This window comes from Epinephelus fuscoguttatus, linkage group LG22 (assembly GCF_011397635.1).
Source record: "Epinephelus fuscoguttatus linkage group LG22, E.fuscoguttatus.final_Chr_v1".
NCBI classification, from domain to species: domain Eukaryota; kingdom Metazoa; phylum Chordata; class Actinopteri; order Perciformes; family Serranidae; genus Epinephelus; species Epinephelus fuscoguttatus.
In genome coordinates this window covers 28,735,095-28,753,943 of record NC_064773.1, presented here as the reverse complement: position 1 = coordinate 28,753,943, position 18,849 = coordinate 28,735,095, and the positions used below count along the sequence as shown (strand labels likewise).

The 18,849-nt window shown below is 41.9% G+C and overlaps 1 protein-coding gene across 3 annotated transcripts in view; it reads right to left on the bottom strand.

Annotated features, from left to right (window-relative positions):
* Positions 1–1,341, bottom strand: part of nap1l1 (nucleosome assembly protein 1-like 1) — a 31,812-nt gene extending 30,471 nt beyond the window's left edge. For all 3 annotated transcript variants that reach the window (XM_049566193.1, XM_049566191.1, XM_049566192.1), the window contains exon 1: positions 1,206–1,341. The gene's annotated coding sequence lies outside the window, so the exon portion shown is untranslated. The remainder of the gene's footprint in view (positions 1–1,205) is intronic.
* Positions 1,342–18,849: the final 17,508 nt, after the last annotated feature.

Below are 18,849 nucleotides of genomic sequence, written 5' to 3'. Positions count from 1 at the left end.
TCTGACCTGTCCCAGTGATGATTCATGATATGAGACATATCTGATATATATATGGCACACGTTACAGCTTTAACAGGTCATGTTCAGCCTGGAATGTAGCTGCCAAGCATACACAAATACACATTTTAATCATGCCACCACTGGCACAAAAAGCCAACAAATAGCCAATACACAATTCAGGTTCTCTCAGATCTATATATAAAAAGATATCAACTCCATGTGGTCCAGCAGAGTGACCTAACACAGACCTTTTACTTTCTGGGACAGGCTTTTTCCTCCTAATCCTGCCCAGCGACCACGTGTTGCATGCTCAAGTCGAGCAAACCATCAATGACTGACAAAAGCCCTGGGTGGGTGCCTGTCTGCTCACTCTGAAGCCACATTTTATAAACTTCACATGGACCAAGCGAGCATGCCAACCTGTTGAAACGTTTACCGTCCGACGTGAAACAACAAATGTCCACTCAGTTCCTCCACAAACAAGCCTAGCCCTAGGCTAGTAAACAGGCTAACTTTAGCCGGCCTGCCCGGTACTGTCACTGCACTGCCTCGATGTGTCTGGCTACTTAAGCTAGCTTATGTGCTGCTAGCTTGATGCGCACTAACGTTACTTGGGCTGAGCAAGTGGGAGGAACAGCTACGACAGGCACGGTGCCGTAGCTGGAGAATATGGACCAGTTAGGAAGTGGTGCCAGCGCTCCGATACCATGTTATAACCTGCTTTCGTTATGTAGTAATACTAGCTATCCAGATAAACCAACCGCCGCGCTATATCTCTAAGTCCAGACTCCCATCCACAGTTCCCCACCCTGGGTATCATCCTCCAAAAAATAAGGTCAACTCCAAAAATACAAGATACAAGACACGTGTCAACAAATGTCGAAAAAAGCCGATAGTAACAGCTATTATGCGACGTTTTGTCGTTTATATCAACGCTACGGTTGTCATAATAATCCAGTGGAAAAGGGCATACATGATAATCGTTGTTTTATTATTTTTTTTAATCGCGTGTAACGTTAACACACATCATGGTGGAGCCAGTCTCAATGGCTGCTGCCGCTGTCTGACTTGACTAGCATTAGCAAAGCGGAGCCGTCTTCCTCTGCCGCCGTTTATGAAAGCAGCAAGATTGAAATTTAACTTCCGAGACGAAGCATAAGCTCAGGGCGTTGGCGCCGAAGCCATTCCCAAGTCCTGTCCCTTACCTTCGCTGTCTGGCCGGAGGCTGCACTGGTGAGGCGGCGCTGCGCAGTGAAGAGGTCCCGGGGAAGAAAGAGACTCCGCTCCGATGGCGGTAAAAGGGAGAGAGATCCCGCCGCCTGCGCTCATATACATCCGACGTCATCACGTAAACCGGCAGTCACCGAGGCAACGCTGTCCATGGGAGGGGCGGCTCCGAGGGTGCCCCTATAGGGGGGGAGAAGGGGATGAAAGATTATCATCACCACGACTATCTTCTTCTCATCATTAAATAATCTTCCTCATCATTTCATTCATTCTTGTCATTATAATCACTCCCCATTATTAATTCCCCCACCACTTCAGTCTTAATCATCATCATCATCATTTTGTGCAACATCATGATCATCTCACCATCACTGCAGTGCTCTCATCAGTATCAGACACAGCAGCTCCATCATCCTCATCATCCACCTGCACCTTGATCAGTAGCGCGAACTTCATCAGCTGATACAAAAGCTCACCCTCATCATCATCATCATCATCATCACTGTCGCTTTCATTGTTATAGCCATCATCCTTCACCCTCATCAGCAATAGCAGCATCATTCCATTAACATCACAACCATCACCATTTTAATTTTCCTCTCCCATCATCATCATAATGTGATTCATGCAATAAACTCCCCCTTCCATTTAACTACTTGAACACAGTGTTTAAGTCAAGTCAATTTTATTTATAAAGCCCAATATCACAAATTACAAATTTGCCTCAAGGGGCTTTTTAATCTGTCCAGACTGCAAGACCCTCTGTTCTTACAGAGCCTTACTTTGGATGAGGAGAAACTTCCTGCACATGGAATAGATGTGTGTGCAGATAACCAACATAATAGTGACGCACTTGTGAAGGGTAAGAGGTGCCAGGATTCAGGACCAAGTTAAACACTGAGTAGCTTTTTTTTTTTTTTTTTTTCCTTAAATACTGCGTGGCTTTCCAAACATCACCATGTCTCAAATGTTGGCCTTGTGATGGAACTAGATGGGAAGTCAGAGGATCACTAAAGTCATTGGGATTCATCATCTGGAGCCATGAATGCCTGTACAAAAATTCATGGCAATCCATTGACTAGTTGTTAGGATATTTTAGTCTGCATTGAAGAGATGGACTGACCAACAGACAGGCAAAAATACACACTGACACTAACACCTTGAGCTATGACATTTGTGTAGCTAATAAAAATAGATATCACCAAATAATCAAGACTCTCAAAGTTCAAGTTTTCTGTGAGTTTTTTTTTAGTGATTCTTTATTCATAAATGTATATTACCAGCACTGTGTCACTACTACACTAGCACTATGTTAATCTCAGTTCCCACTTGAGGTCCTGGGTGATGATGGAGCTCAGGAAGAAGAAAGACTCCACAGTGTTGACTGGGGAGTCACACAAAGTGACGGAAACTGTGGAGGCTGAGTTCTTCCTAAAACCCATAACCATCTCTACTGTCTTCAGAGAATTGAGTTCCAGGTTGCTCTGTCTGCACCAGGCACACTCAGCCCCACCAGAGATGAGTCTGATTAGGCTGGTGTGGCCTGAGGGACTTGTGAGGACTTGTGACTCTGGAGGTGCAGCTGTTTGTATACAGGGAGAAGAGCAGAGGGGAAAGGACACAGCACTGAAGGGAACCAGCGCTGATGTTTCAGGATTCTGAGATGTGTTTCCCCAGCTTCAGACAGGAAGTCTGTGATCCTGCTGCGGGCGAAGTCGTACACGTACAGCTGGGAGAGCTTGTCCTGCAGCAGAGCAGGAATGATGTTAAATGCAGAGAGCACAAACAGGGATCATGGAGTAGGTTTCTGAGGAGTCTTGGTGCTGGAGGATGAAATGGAGGGCCATGTTGACTGCGTCATCTACAGGTCTGTTGCTTCTGTAGGCAAACTGCAGGGGATCCAGGAATGGGTATGTTATGGGTAGTATTTGAGATTAATTTCAACAGAATACTATGTTACAAATTTTGGGTGTAGAAATCTGACATTTGACTAGTTGACAAAACACAAAAGCTGATTTTTCATCTATAAGGCTTCTCATTCTTTCTTCTCTGGTAAAAGTGATCAACTTCAGCAGCAGCAGATTACACCACTCCCTGTAGTGAACTGTGCCTTGTTGTAGTTCAACAACACCATAGACAGAGTGGGGACTCTCCACTAAAGACATGATCTGTCAATGTATGTATGTCAATTTAAGGAGAATCTTCAAGTTAAACTTTCATGCATAGCAATTAAATGTTTTAAACTTGCACTTTGGTGTAAAAGAAAATAGTTAGCTGTCTAAGAGCTGGCTCCATGCTTGTTGTGATCACCTTCTGCCTAAACTACCGTTGGCTGGCTGCACCTGTTATTCTGATGTGTCAGATACATATTTCTCATTTTCAGGTTATATCCAGAGTTTGTGAACAATCATTAGGCTGCATCTCAAAACTGTAGTACTTACCAATCATAGCAAATGGTAACTTTACAAACCTTAGATCATCCTTCATTGGAGAGCTATCTGCAATCAGAGTGGCTTCTGTCAGCTAGATAAAATCACAAACAATAATGTTCGGGCAATTAGAATCATGTGCAGGAACTGCGGACTAATTACAGAATGTAAATACTGTGAGGAGCTATTGCAGAAAAAAATCCATATGATTATAACTCTGAAAATCTCAAAATTAAAAACATTAATTAATTTATTTGTACAGTTTAAGGTTACCTAAGTTATTGGGGAAATTGAGCCAATAAGATCCATGTGAAGACGTCAATGAAATATTGAGGTGTGACTTAAGATATCCCCCCTTGAACAACTTGACACAGTGCGACACTGTGACACATTCGCACTGGCGCAATTTGGTCCGTTTTAAACAGGCCCTGGTCTGCTTCCACGGATAGTTCAGTTCATTTGGAGTGGTGTGAACACTCATTCAAACTCATTCATACCAAACAAGCAAACTCTGGTCTGCTTGAAAACTGGGGATCTTGGTTCACTTGCACGTGAACCCTGGTGCGGTTCACTTGCAGTGGGAAATGCAAACAGACTATCCAGCAACCCGAAGAGAGGAAGTGAACCAAAGAGAGGAAGTGACGTAGAGCGCAGTGGATTTTGGTGCTTGGTGTTTTTGTCGTGACCAAGCCGGCTGAAGGGGATGGATTTCCGTTTTCAGGCCTGGCCAATCGATGAGCTGGGATTCTTCTTCCTCATGCTTTTTTTCTTCCTGGTCAGTGGTCGTTTCAGGCAATACCGCCCCCAAATGAGCAGCTGTTGTAACTGCGTGATGTTGTCCAGGCGGTTTGGTCCACTTTAAAAAGTGCAGTGTGAAAGTGAACTGAACCAAATGAAGGTGTGAAATTTTTTAGCGTTCCCTGCCCAATCGAACAGAGTCCCCCAGATTATCCTAGTGTAAATGTGTTCTCAGAGTCTGCTTTGTGAAGCTGCACTCAGGCCCAGGATTGTGTTGAGTTAGATGCTAACATCAGTATGCTAAAATGCTAAGAATGACAACATTCTGATGTTTAGGAAGTGTTATGTTTACCATGTTCACCATCATCTTATTTAGTGTGTTACCAAAAAAAAAAAACTGAACAAAATGAAATTTTGAAGTGATGATGGCACCAGATGAAAAGGAAGATTCACAAAAGTGTCTATACTTTGAAGGAGGTGAACACATAATTTCACATCTCTCAGACATCATCGGCAGATGGATGTCACAGTTATACAGAATTAAATATTCACATCCAAGACCTGTTTTTGTAGCTGCACAATTGGATCACACTGAAAATTCTAGATGCCATCACTGTGCATCATTTTATTATTTTGGTTCATTTGTTCAGCCAGATATGTATGATAAGGAACAGTGGTGGACCTGCCAAGGAGCCCATGTGATTTAAAATGTAAAAAGTCATCCAAGTTTTTTTTCTGCATTCTGTGTTATCCAGGATAAATATCTGCCCTGCCAGTATGAGAGAAACTGCTACACCTCTCATACTGATGACAGATATTAAATTGGCACCTGCCTTAATGCTGTGCCACCTGTTGGTCTACCTGGGGATTAACCTGGGCGTGATTACACTTACAGCTCATTCTCATCTTTATTTGTTATCTTTTATTTTGTTTGTTGGCCGAGTTATATCAGAACTAAGAACTTTGTTTATTTTTTAATCACAAGGATCACAAGCAGCCTGATTATTGGACTGAGTGTTGGTGAATTAAAGGTGAGGGGTAGTCTTATAATTTCATCCAAGCGTGGTAGATGTCTGCATTTTTTGATAATGTTGCCTTCTTCCTGATGTCAGTGCCAGTTAAATAACACAAAGAGGCTGTTAAAAAAGAGCATCAATCCAGACTCATCTCATTTTGTTGAAGCCCTCCCAGCATGCATTAATGAAAAACTCTGTTTTGGAGTCGTTTTTTGCCGTTGTTGAAGATTGCATTCTCTATGAAAAAGGCTCATATTTTTGGGGTTAGTCACAGCTGTCTTTTGGTGCCACCAAAGCTGAAACTGCATTTTTCTCACGTGTCAGAACTAACAAAATTGAAGGAGTAAATGTTCAAGAGTGTAAACTGCTCTAAACATGAGTGAGGGGTTCTTCTAATCAAGAATGGCCAATTTTGTTCAGCACTGCACTAAATGTGGAGACAATTGAACTGATTTCCTGCAGAGCTGGCCACTTAGGGCACCAGCCAGAAAAAAAAGACTTTAAAAAAAAGGCATAATAGAAAACAATCCAAAGATCTAATGCTATCAGTCGGTCTAGTAGTGAGTGGAGTGATCATTAGAACATGCTAGAGCAATGGTGGGTATGGTGGAGTGGAGTGTATGTGTAGAGAGCAAAACAGTAGGAGGAAATTAAAAGACAAAAAGGAAAAAGGAGAAGACAAAATCTACAAGTTGACCTCTCATTAGCTGTTGTTCTTTGTAATTCAATAAATATAAAAGATTGTAATAATGCTAAGGTATTTGTGTGTGTGTTGGGGGGTCTTTCCTAGGGCGCAGAATGTGCTAGGTCTGGTACTGTCTGGGTTGTTCTTAAATGTAGAAACTTCTAACCTACATTGCAGATCACATTCTCAGTGACGAGGCACTGCAATACGCAGATGGACTCATACTGAATCTCTTGCTCCTGACCCTGAACAAAGCCAGGCAAAGACTGTGCGGATTTCAGTGTGATTCATCCATCAGGCAGCACCAGCCAGAGTGTTACTAACACCATGCACGCTGCTCCACGTCAACGCTCTCTGAGAGATATCTGGCACGAGCCCAAAGGTCAGATCTGTCATCCAACGCTTTCCCACAAGAGGAAGCCTTCCCACGTGTGCCTTCCATGTCAGAAACTCATAAGTGAATATTTCCCTGAGTCATGCTGGCCAGTAGCACAGGAATAGACAGCAGGCCAGATAGCTGGAGGTGTTCAGGGGTGCTTTTCTAGCCATGCAATCTTTCACATTACAATTAGACCGGAGAGCTGCATCGATAACCACAGTGTCATACTGGTGAGCAGCGTCACTGGGCCAGCTGGGAGGCCTGTCAAGGCCATTATATAACTGACAAAACAGTTAGTTTTATTTTTTAATTGTTACTAACTCTTGAAAACTTTCTGGTAATTTTTTTAATTACCATTTTCCTACAGCCCCCACAGTCCTTCATCAAGGCAGAATTTTTGACTTGTTATCACAGGAAAAACACGGGAATTACAAACTAGTGATGATGAACAGCAAAGACACAAACATGTCAGAACGAATGCTGCAGGTGAATCCAGCCCTAGCTGTCATTTAAAAAAAATATTTTGTCACAATGGTCACTGTCGACCTGCCATACATGCCCCTCTGTCAGTTAACCCAGTAAATTTCCACTAACCCTACCTCCCCACTACACCTACCTACCAGCCTATCACCTGCCCACACATCTCCCACTCCTGCCAGTCCACCACACCCAGCTCATCCAGCCAACCGCTCTCACCTGTGGATTATAACTTCCTGCCTGTATAAAGACTCCTGCTTCACAGACTCTCCTTGCCAGATTGTTCTTTTTCATACTCTCTTTCAGTGTTTCCAGTGTTTACTCCCGGACTACTTCCATGTTGCTGACCTCACCCATCACTGATTCTCCTGCTTTGTCTGGTCCCCGGTAAACCACTCAGCCTTCTGTCCCCGACCAAGAGCTCTGCTTCTACATTCCTGGTTTCTGTTTGCCTGTCTCCCGTAGCTGTTTGGAGAGACCGTCACCTAGCTCTTCATAGTGAGTTTACCTGTTCTGCTGCCTGTGATTTCCTGTGCTGGTGATTACCTCGCCACATGGCTGCACATTCTGCCATTGTGTGTGCGCTGCAGGATCCACTCATCATCGCCACTGTCAAGATCCTCGCTGCCAACAGTCAGCTCCACACAGGTGTGTTGGCTTCTCCCATGTGAACTACTGGTTCCAGACTCCCTGCTCATCAGACCTTACCTTCTGCCTACTCGCTCACGGTACCATTGCACACATTTAAACTGTTTGCCGTTTGTGTGCAACCAGCAGATGCTACTGACTCACTAGCTCTGTGCTTCAGCTCCTGGACTAAACCTGTGCCCGCAGAAGCCTCAGGCCTACAAGTTAATCTTGCTTGCTGTTTCACTTGCCTGTTTGTTCATTGTGTTGCAAGTGGTTTCCTTAAAGACTATTACCGACTGTCCTTCTGTTTTTGGTGCTGCTATTGGGTTCTTACCATACCCATGACAGATTTCACAATAGAAAGTGTTACTTTTTTTGCTGTCTGATCATGCCCAGTGATAGCAGTGTCAGTAACCGAAATCAGGCCAGTTTATATGGCCTGATTCAGGGATGTCATTTATCCTGAGTCTCAGCCGAGTTAGGCAACCTGACCTGTCCAGACCTATGTCCTCCAGCATGCAGAGTTTGGGTTGATGCCGGGCCCAAACGGCCCAGTGATGGCAGTGTCTGCAATGGCAATCAGGGCAAGTTTATGTCACCCAATTCTAGGGTCTCAGACGAGTCTGGTAACCACATGTGGCCTGACTTGTTTCTTCCGGCATGCTGACTTTGGGCCAATGCTGGGCCAGGTCATTTCTTGATAATGGCCCAGTGATGGTGGTAGTGATGATAGCTGGAACTGGGCCAGTTTGTTTGGTATGATTCCTCTCATTCATTCCAAATCTCAGTCAAGTCGGGCAACCGGATGTGGTCCGACTTATATCTTCCGGTGTGCAGAGTCTGGGCCGATGCTGGACCAGGTCACTTTGGCTACCTAGGTGAGTACCTCCATCTCCATGATGCCAAGTTGTCATGAACTTGGTATCAAACCCATATCGGTAATGCAATTAGGCCTCCACCTTGGAGCCTTTCAGACAATCATTTCCTTTTAACTTAAAGACTCATTGCCACTAACATCAAGTTATAACTTAAACTCAACACTTTCAGTAATTCCTGCATCAATTACTGTCATTAATGCATCCCAAAGGAGACTCATATCTTATCTGTTTTACAAAACAACATATCAATTGTGGAAAATGGCCAAATAAAAAGGGAGGATAATGTGAAAGACAAGATATTTTGTAAGCAAAATAGTTTCTTTATGCAGTAGCGTCTGTGTACGTCATTGTCACACCAGCACTCATTTTGTGAAAGCAAATGTGAGTGAGTTCATTTTATGAGCGTTTGGACTTAAACGTTTCAAATAACAAGGAAGTTCCTTCTCTGAACAAAATGCTCACCACTGAGTGTGCAGTTATGGAGGCAGCCTGGGCTGTCAGCAGGATATCTGATGAGCTTCAAACTGAACTGGATCCTGTGAGCAACAGTATTTAAATTACACTCAAGTGAACCAAACAGAAGACAGGGCAGTTTTAGAAGATACAGAAGTAACATCAACAGACACTCCTCAGAGCCCTGCTGCATAGGAATGAAACTTGTGTGCATGCTTTAAACGCAGTACACACCAGCCTAAAAATGTCAACACAAGTTTGTGTCTGGAGCCATGACACTGTCACCAACTTCTCCACCAGGGCTGTACGGAACTGTTCCTCCTTTTGAAAACCCCAGTGGTGAAAACATAAATGGGAAACCCTCTCCTAAGGTTAAAAAGATAGACAGTGTGCACAGTAGTTAACCCAGACTGATACAGGTGTTAATGGCCAACATTAGAAGACTGTGGTTACAGTGGGAAAGCTTGGTTGGACAGATATTGATTGCTCCCTCCTCTCTGATCACAGTGATGGAAAATCACTCTGGAAAACCTGCAGGGAAACTTTATTAATGTATTGTATTTTTTTTTTTTACTTATAGAGGATTTAATTCAGAAACAACAGGATACAGTAAAAGCCTACAAACTGATTTCCCATAAGATGTATCAGCCAAAGAGACAGACATAGAGATAGAAGTCCGAATTCTGAAATGATAAGATTGGGCAATCAGTTGTAATTTGGAGAAGGTTCGCACTAACTGCCACCTTTATTACCACTGACAATGTGCAGCGGGGAGTTTTAGTGCCAAATTGCGACAATCAATGTGTGAATGGTAGTTTATTTTAAGCTCCATTTTTGGATCCAAGCTTTTTAGCATGGACATAAAAAGCATCAATCTACTGAATTCTCTGTATGGTACTTTTAAACATTAGCAATGGTGTCAACATTTGAGTGTGTCATCTGAAAAGCTGCTTTCTGCTCCAACAGAGTTGCTCTAATTGCCTAGTTAATAAACAAGCACAAATGTTGCTCCGTCGACACCCTGTCGCTGCTTCATTTCATGCTCTTTTTCTTTTCAGAGGGAGGCATTTTGGTGACAACTAGAATTACACGGAATTAACACATTTTGGATAAACACGTATTTTAGTTGATTAGAAGTAACCAAAGGCCTGATTTGACATCTCTGAAGGGCTGATTTCGGCCATGGGTTTCAGGACATGTCATTTGTAAATCAGAAAGAACAGCAGAACATAATTTTGTTTTATGACACTCATTTGTTTGTCAAGAGATATAAATGTTACCTGGAGTTGACAGTCATGAAAGACGAATGTATTTAATTTGGACAGCCACACAACATGTCCAGGGCAGGGTCGACCTTAGCCTGTTCCTGGGGTACTTTGTCCCTTGATATAAACCAGTATTGTAAGACATTGGTAAGGGCTAGCTTTGCAGTTCAATTTGCAAAGAGACATGGGATATTGATGTTTCAAATGCAGTTTCAATGGTGAATTCAGCCACTGTGGCAATATCTTGTCTAAAGTCAAGAAAACTGTCTTGCCTACAAATTTGAGGGCATAAATTTCAAGGATCAGTAGGCTATGATTTCAACATATTGACCCAGGGATACATTGAACATTTGACCTGGGGCAGGACATTGCTAAGGAAAAAAAAACTATTCATTATGTTGTCACTCTTTGGTTTGTGGTCTCATGTTTTGAATCCTTCAGCATCACAGTGGTTGCCATCTTGGTTTTTTGGAGACAGAAGTTGCCATACTTGGACAAAAAGCTGGCGCGGTGGAGGAGTGAGGAGCGGATCTGACTGAGAAGCCGAGGACACTATCAGCAGCTAGACTGTCACTCAAAGTGGTCTGCCCTTAATTATGCATAACTTTAAGCCTTGGTAAAAAAATGTAAACAGGTCAGTTATATAAAAAGTCACCCCCTGTATGGTTGTCATGAACGGGGAAATTAGCTATAGAGACCAATACTATTTCTTGCACATGTTTATGTCTGCTTTAGAGTCCAGCATTTTAACATAGATGTCTATGGGGATTGACACACTTCTGGAGCCAGCCTCAAGTGGCCGTTTAAAGAACTGCAATTTTTGGCTTCATTTTACAGTGCTGGAGATTGCTGCTTGTATGGATCACAGGAATGTAGCTAATGACAATGAACAGACCCTAGTCAAAAACATAAGAAAATATGAAATCCATTGTCCTGTGCACAACCATGCATGAGGGGAATGTTCACACCCGTATATGGTTCATTCCATTTGCACTGAAAAATGTTAGAATTTCCAAGTTCATAGTCGTAAATTTTAACTGGAACGCCCCCTGAGGTCGGATTTTGTACCTGGAAAGTCAGAGGAATGAATCATGACCTCAAAATCCAACATTAATCCCTGCTCCAATTTCCAACTTCTGAGGTAAATGGAACGCACCAACAGCCTAGGTTTTAAATGGTGTTTCTGAGTTTTTTAATATATAGATATATATATATATATATATATATATATATATATATATATATATATATATATATATATATATATATATATAAACAGTGAGTTAGTTGACAAAGAGTGACTTAGGCATATTAAGAGAGCAGTTGTTTTGAAGTAATTGGGAAATAAATTTGAATTTGCAAAGTGGGTTTGCAAACACACCCTTGCTCATATTAATTAAGCGGGCCTCTAAATGTTATCTGAAATGTCACAGCCCTCCCTGAGCATAGTATTTCAGTCGGGGCGTCTCATTCTAGGATCCACTATCACATTGTTCATGTTGATTCACAAGGCCTATCAAGTTTTAAGTGTATAAATAGTTCCGCTTTGTTTGCACACAGTGACAGTGACCTGACTGTGAGAGGAGGGGAAATGCACACCAGATAGTTACTGCAAATGCATTCAAGTTGAAAATTAAAGTTTCACCATCCCTCTGCATTATTAACAGACGAAGGACACTCTGCAACTGAGGGGAGACACGCCTGCGAGCTTCTGCAGCCAATTAAGCAACAAATAAAGAATAACGTGTTGACAGCGGGCAAAAATTGTAACGCGCCAGTAAGCAGGATATAATTACATCCGGCAGGAATGAAGAGTTTCAGCAGGAACATCACTGAAATTCTTAATGTTTTTGCTCATTTAATTCAGACAGAAAGAGAGTTTTTCGTTTTTAGAAAGTAAGCCTGTGACGTTTACTCTGCCTGCTCTGTGAACTTTGCCCCTGCGGTTGAGTCAGCAGCTCCTGAATCCAGTGGAGAGCGTTGACCTGGAACGAAGAGGTCACATTTTGTAATCAGATGAGATCTCCTCAGTGAATGGAAGGCATCTGACGTGGCAGCCCACACTATGCTCAAGAGTTCCTTATGTTTGAATACAATTTCCCACTCACAGCTCCCCCATCCCTTTGGTGTGCAGCACAAACTCCACAGTAGCTTTTAATGCCTTCTTGCCATTAAGTTCATTAATTTCATACGAGTTCCACAGTTACATTAGGCAGCTTTAAAAGCTTTTCATGTCGCTCCATTCTGCTACTGCACAAGTCACGCATACTGAAAGCTGTTTTACAAGCGCTACAAGATGTTTTCTTTCACCCTTGTGTCAAACTCAACACAAACATACAAGTTTTATGGACTATATGCCAAAGTATGTATCACTGAAAACACATTTTGTAGTACAAATATTCTGCAGTGAGATTTACCAAAACCAAAGTCAACCAGAAGTCCATTAATTCCTATGAGACCCTTCGTTATCAATGTGTTTATGAAACTCCACCTTCCATGTTTTGTTTGCATATAATGTGCCACAGGAAGTTCGCATCACAACAAATTAGTGAACAGACTTATGAACATAATACACCTCTATTTATACATTTTTTCTAAGTGAAAAGTTCAACAGCATGTTTGCCTAACAATTGGTAGGATGCTAGCTGTGTAACATAGAGTGCGTGAATGGTGGATCATACATCTTTTCACAAAATATTCAAGGAAGCTGGTTACACATCTGATAGACGTGTCTCCTTGCATTAAACACTCTGCCTATAGTGTATACTTTACATAAATATTGACACAAAATAATACTGTGTGGAAATGAGGCATGAGTCTGACATTGTGCCCATTCTAACCGATTTTTGGGGGGAATCCCTGGAGACGAACATCTTAAGTCTACACTGATACAAAGTCATGTCAGCATAGTTGTTTTGTCAGGTATTAAGAGTGGAGCGGAGTGAAGTCAAAACAAACTACTATTTCAGGAGATATGTTGATTTAGAACAGCTCCTATAGCGGTGTTGCTCTCGTCTATATTGGTCACTGTTGTTGTTATTACTACTCATTGGTTCCTGCACACTGCTTGACAACGCTCAACACCTGCTTGACAATGTGAGTCCCCCAGTGGCGCTCATTAGTCATTTTTTTATTTCAACCAAGAATCCACAGTTTCATGTCATGATGCCGGACAAATCAGTCAACTAGTGGAAGTAGGCGGAAGGTCTGGAGCCAAGGAACATGTTCTCAGGAAACAGAAAATGTACCCATACACTCAGAACATTCCTCTGGGTGCTCTCAGTGTCATCTCCAACATGTATCCATAGCCCCTTTTACACTGCCAGATTTTCCACGAATGTTGGGCAGTTTTGCCGGCAAGCTGCGAGCATTTAGACACACAGAGCCGGATTGGCAAGTTGATCCGAGGTGCCCAATTTTCCGCCTTATAGGGTAGTCATATTGGCGGAACCCTTTTAGTTTAAACAGACCGAGGCGGCTTTTCGCAACGGGAGGAGCTGTTGATGACTTGTGGGAGGAGCTGTTGATGACGCTGCACATGCGAGCCACTAGCGGTGGATAAACAGGAAACAGCTGATTGCAGAAATTAGCGAGCAGCTAGTAGCAAGAGGGAAACACAAACCTGACAGACACCTTAAAGATGAGCAACTAGGGAGACAAGGAATTGCGCGCCGTCCTTGTCCTCACAAATGAAGAGGCCATTAACCGTCAAATGACAGGGACGGTGAAGAACGGGCCGACTTACAAGAGAATCGCAGAAGGACTGACCAGCCGCAGCTTCCCTCCCACGTCACTATTTACACCACACACTGAGCTACACGTTTTGTTACTTGCTCACACCCCCCATTGCCCCGAAAAAGGCGCATTCTGTATAAACAAAAGTAGGTAGGCAGCATTTCGCTGCACTCCCTGATTTTGTTTTTATACTGCCAATGCTGAAAAAAGACTGATTGGGCTTTCCTGCAAATTTGCACAATTCCTATCTAAAAAGGGTTTATGAAACAGTTCCAGACTTAGACTTGATGACAACACAAATATGAGTTTTGGACTGTCTTAGACCACGGGAGTAATGTGTGAATTCTAAAACTGGGCATAGTTCCCCTTTAATGCACAACTGTCTGAATCTGGTGCTGCACTTATTATAAATAACACAGCTGAGTTGGTACTTGAAACAAGTTTCTGTCATGCATCTACTGAAGAAAGAAAGAAAGAAAGAAAGAAAGAAAGAAAGAAAGAAAGAAATTACTTCAGTGTTTTGTTGCCTGTACGTAAACTACAATATGGGCAATATATGAACTAGGACAGACCAATTGGAAGGAGCGTTCTCCAAACTAAGGCATGCACCTGCTTGTGTTCTTGAAGGGATCACACATGATGAGTAAAAATGGAAGCAGTAAAATTAGCCACATTTTGGCAAAACAATGAGTGTTTGGACCTTACTCATATGGATGGACAGAAGAGAGGTAGGTGGTTTATACTGGACAGGCTTCTATGGATATTTTTATACATTTTTCTTCAGCTGTGAAAAACTGCTCAATATCACTTTAACATGGGACACACTGGAGTTGGCAGAGTGCAGCACTACTCCATGACTACTCCATGTAAAAAATGGCTGACAAATAAAAAGGAAGAACCAACATAAATAATGCTGGGATAAGACACTTATGGCTGGGTATGTTTAAAGAATTACGATACCAGCATTAATACCAATTCCTTAAAGTGATACTGATAATGATAAAGTGCTTTATTAGATACAGTTTTTTTCTACTTCATTCGATATCAATCATGTGAATGAATGGAAGCCTTTGGCTGCGTAAGATGTCACCAGATGCCACAATCATGTAGCCATACTTTCAAATGTTTTGGTGGCATTGTTGCATGCTGAACTGCAGACTCTGTCAAATATGCCCCGCTTGACATCACCACACCACAGGCTGTATGGGTTGTAGCAGCTGTGGTAGTGGGCTAATGACGTTACATTACACTCAATAACGTTTGTGGTGATAATCATAAATTCTTGCAGGACTTTTAGGTCCAAGTCACAGGGCAGGGATTGGTGTGATTAATTGTGTAAAATACTTCTGATTCAAGGTAGATGACAGGGTCAAACAGTTCAGGATCACTGAATTTTAAAAAAAATGGCATTATTATTTTGCTTTGCCATGCAATAGTAGTGTGGAAGAGCATTCTGTACTCCTCTGAGTCATCATCACAGACTACATCCCAGAAGTTGTCAAGTAGCACTTTTTTAGGCATTTCAGATGCTACATTGGTTGTCCTCCATTATGACACACTACAAGGGCCATTACCAGGCTGACACTGTGCAGTGTGAATTCAACATTGGGTCACCACAAGCCTCTAGAACACGGTTCAAAGTTCAGAGTTTTATTGTCATTGAACAATATTTTATTAATCTCCTGAGGGGTCATTAACACACAGATCCGAAATACACACACATGCAAAAACAGGACCAATACATGCGCAAAGTGGAGAGATGTCAGACTGAGCTACTGCCTTGGAGAGTGCAGTTGAACATGTCATCATTAATTCTCCCTTAGGCGTTCGGCTATGTTAAGATCCAGTGACTGTAAAGGCAATAACATTAGTCACATCATCACTCATCCCACCATTCAGTGAGACTGTATGTCACACCAATCATTTATTCATTTTTTTCTCTTAATTTATCTCCCAAATGCATCCGCTGTATTGTTTGATGGCCTCGACCTCTAATTTCTCAATGAAAGTGATGAGCAAGCATCAAAACTGTTTAAGAATAACAACCCAGAGCCTGGAGGAAGTCAGTTGGAATTGCTATGGCAACAACCCTGTAGATCATAGGTACAGACAAGTGAAATATTTATTTATGTGAGTTGGATGGCATCATTATCAGAGCCAGAATTTGCCACTGTGTCAAAACTGTGGCCCAGTGATGACTTCTCAGACTAAACAATGTTTCCAAAAACTAACTGCGGAGCCTCCATTAGGAGGAGAAATGCCACGTACTTCTCAAGGGCACCTGGCAGAACAGTGCAGGAACGCATCCCGTGGCCATCAAACTGCAAATTGCCACACAAAGCCTCCCATCCACACAGCGAGGCTCCCTAATGGGCTGTTTAATGAGACCATCAAATGCAAATGGGACCTTAGTTGTGACTCTTGAGTGCCCAGGCAAGGCATTCAGCTTCAGAGCATGTGGGGGTGAATATTCCATCTCGGCAATCTTCCGTTCAAGAGCAGACATAACACTTGTCTCCAGAGTGATCGCTGTGGGAAGAACAGGGGGATGTTATTGCACATTGATAAGTGCTGTGTCACACTTACTGTAATTGATGACTCACAGCCCAGCTGATCAATAGCTAGTGTGTATCAAGTACTAAATAAACAGTATTTTGGTGTGTGTGTGTGTGTGTGTGTGTTGTTTCTCATTTGTAATATTTAGCAGTGCCAATTCTTGTCACAGTAATCCACCATCTGCTCACAATCTGCTCACACACTCAGCCTTCTGATTTCTCTTACCTGGGAAAATATTTGCCCTTCATCCTTTCTATGAAGAACATTTTATAGAGAGGCCATGAAACGTGTTTGTAAACCAAAGCTTGTCTTAATGACATAACATACTAAGAACTGAATAATCACAAATCTAAGTTAAAATCTGAAAACATCTTTTGGTTTAATCATTTTGAGTTGAAAACCAGCTGTAATGCTGTGTTCACACTGTGTGCAATGACGCAACAGCTGCATTATTGCTGAGTCACCATTTAAGTGTTGCTCAGGCTCTCTTCACGGGCTTATGTGTGTTTGCTCCTGGTGTGAACACAACATAAGGCTTCATTTGCGATTCCCAGGATAACGAAGAAATTGCCTACCTTACTTTGCCTTACTTTGCATCTGGCTTACCCTGCCATTCTTACTCTAATCCTCCCCAATCTTACAACTCTCGCCTAAACCTAACCAATCCAACCAACGAAGGCAACGACGACTAGCCAGTCTGAGGGACAGTAGGGCGTGTCATTCCCTCGCTATCCTTGGAAACACATATTCACCCTCAGCAAAGTGACGCTTTCGGCCATATGCTAACATCAGCATGCAAACAGGCTAGTCACTGCCCAATCCATCCCAGCTGCCTGATTGGTACTGAGCATGTGCAACTCTCAGCAGAGAGTAGATGAAGTAAAATGGCTCACTCGTTAGCTCCTCCCATTATCAGCTCTGGAAAAAATAATGTGTATAATTCAGAATGTTATTGATTAAGACTTTTAAAACAAGTTTTAACATCTTCTGGATGCAGTCTGATGGGTTAGAAATATGAACAGATAAACTTTTACATGAAACAGGATGAGTAAATTTGCATTGATTGAGTTTAACACTTGCTGACATTTTGGAAAATTAAGTTCACCAAATGAACTCATAACAGCTCATTTTTTGCTGGGTGCCATTAGATGAACTGACAACTATCACTGAATTACTCTGATACTGAAGAAGTCTTAAAAACTGCATGATGCAAGTTGTGAAGTGTTTCTGTCCCAGTACATGCATAGTCAGTTACACTGTGTGCTGCAAACTGAGCCTCATTTTTCACTGTCAAAACTACTCTGATGAAAAAAACAAAACTTATGTTATTTAAGCGCATATTTATTACATGAAATCAGATCGCTGAGTGTATTTGCTGCAGGTTTATCAAGATAAACAGGAAGAAGTCAGCAATTTACTGCAATCTCACTTCCTGCTCATCTGTGTTGAGAGATGCACGTGTCCCGAACCAATCAGGCAGCCAGGATGGATCGGCCACCAAAAAGATTCACAATGAAAATGTTAACATGTTGATGTCTAAGTGGCATGATGTTCTCGTATTAATTTAACCAGGGTGTCCACGGATCTAACCAAGTTAAATTTAAGACTTTTTAAGACCTCTTTAGTACCTCTTCATGTGAAATTTAAGACCAAACCTGCAATAGAAATACACATTATATATACACACATTTGTATATATATATATGTGTGTGTGTGTGTGTGAGTGAGAGAAAGAGACACGTGTAAGTACTCTTTCCAAGTAAACACACCAATGTCAGTTTAAAATGAACAGAAAGGAAAAATGACAACAATTGGGTGAGTTTAATGTGTTTATTGTTAAAAGATAACAAAATCAAAATCTGTCATAAATGCTATTTATCATCGCAATTCTTCAATCTGTCCAATGATTGTAAACAGTTATTAGGTCTGTCAGGCTGGAGAAATGTTCGTGGTAATGTGACCTAAACTATTTAAGATGAATCTGAATTTAAGACAATTTAAGATTTTTTAAGGCCTTTCATTAAGAAAACTTAATTTAAGACATTTTAAGACTTTTTTGAGGACCTGTAGACCCTGTTGGGGTATTAGCAAGCCAACATTTGATAACACTAAACACTAAGTAGGCTACAGATCTCCTGTACACCAAAATATTGGCTAGGTTGACATTTCAGAATCAGAATCAGCTTTATTCGCCATGTACATGTGCACATACAAGGAATTTGACTCTGGTAGACTTGTTCTCAATGTACCAGAATTGACACATAAGTACTCAAATTTTAGACCTGATGGTGGCATTGGATGAAATTCAGAGGATCACCAAAGTTTTCACAATTCACCCTGTGGAGAACATAAATGTCTGTAATTGACAGTGGCTGGTGATG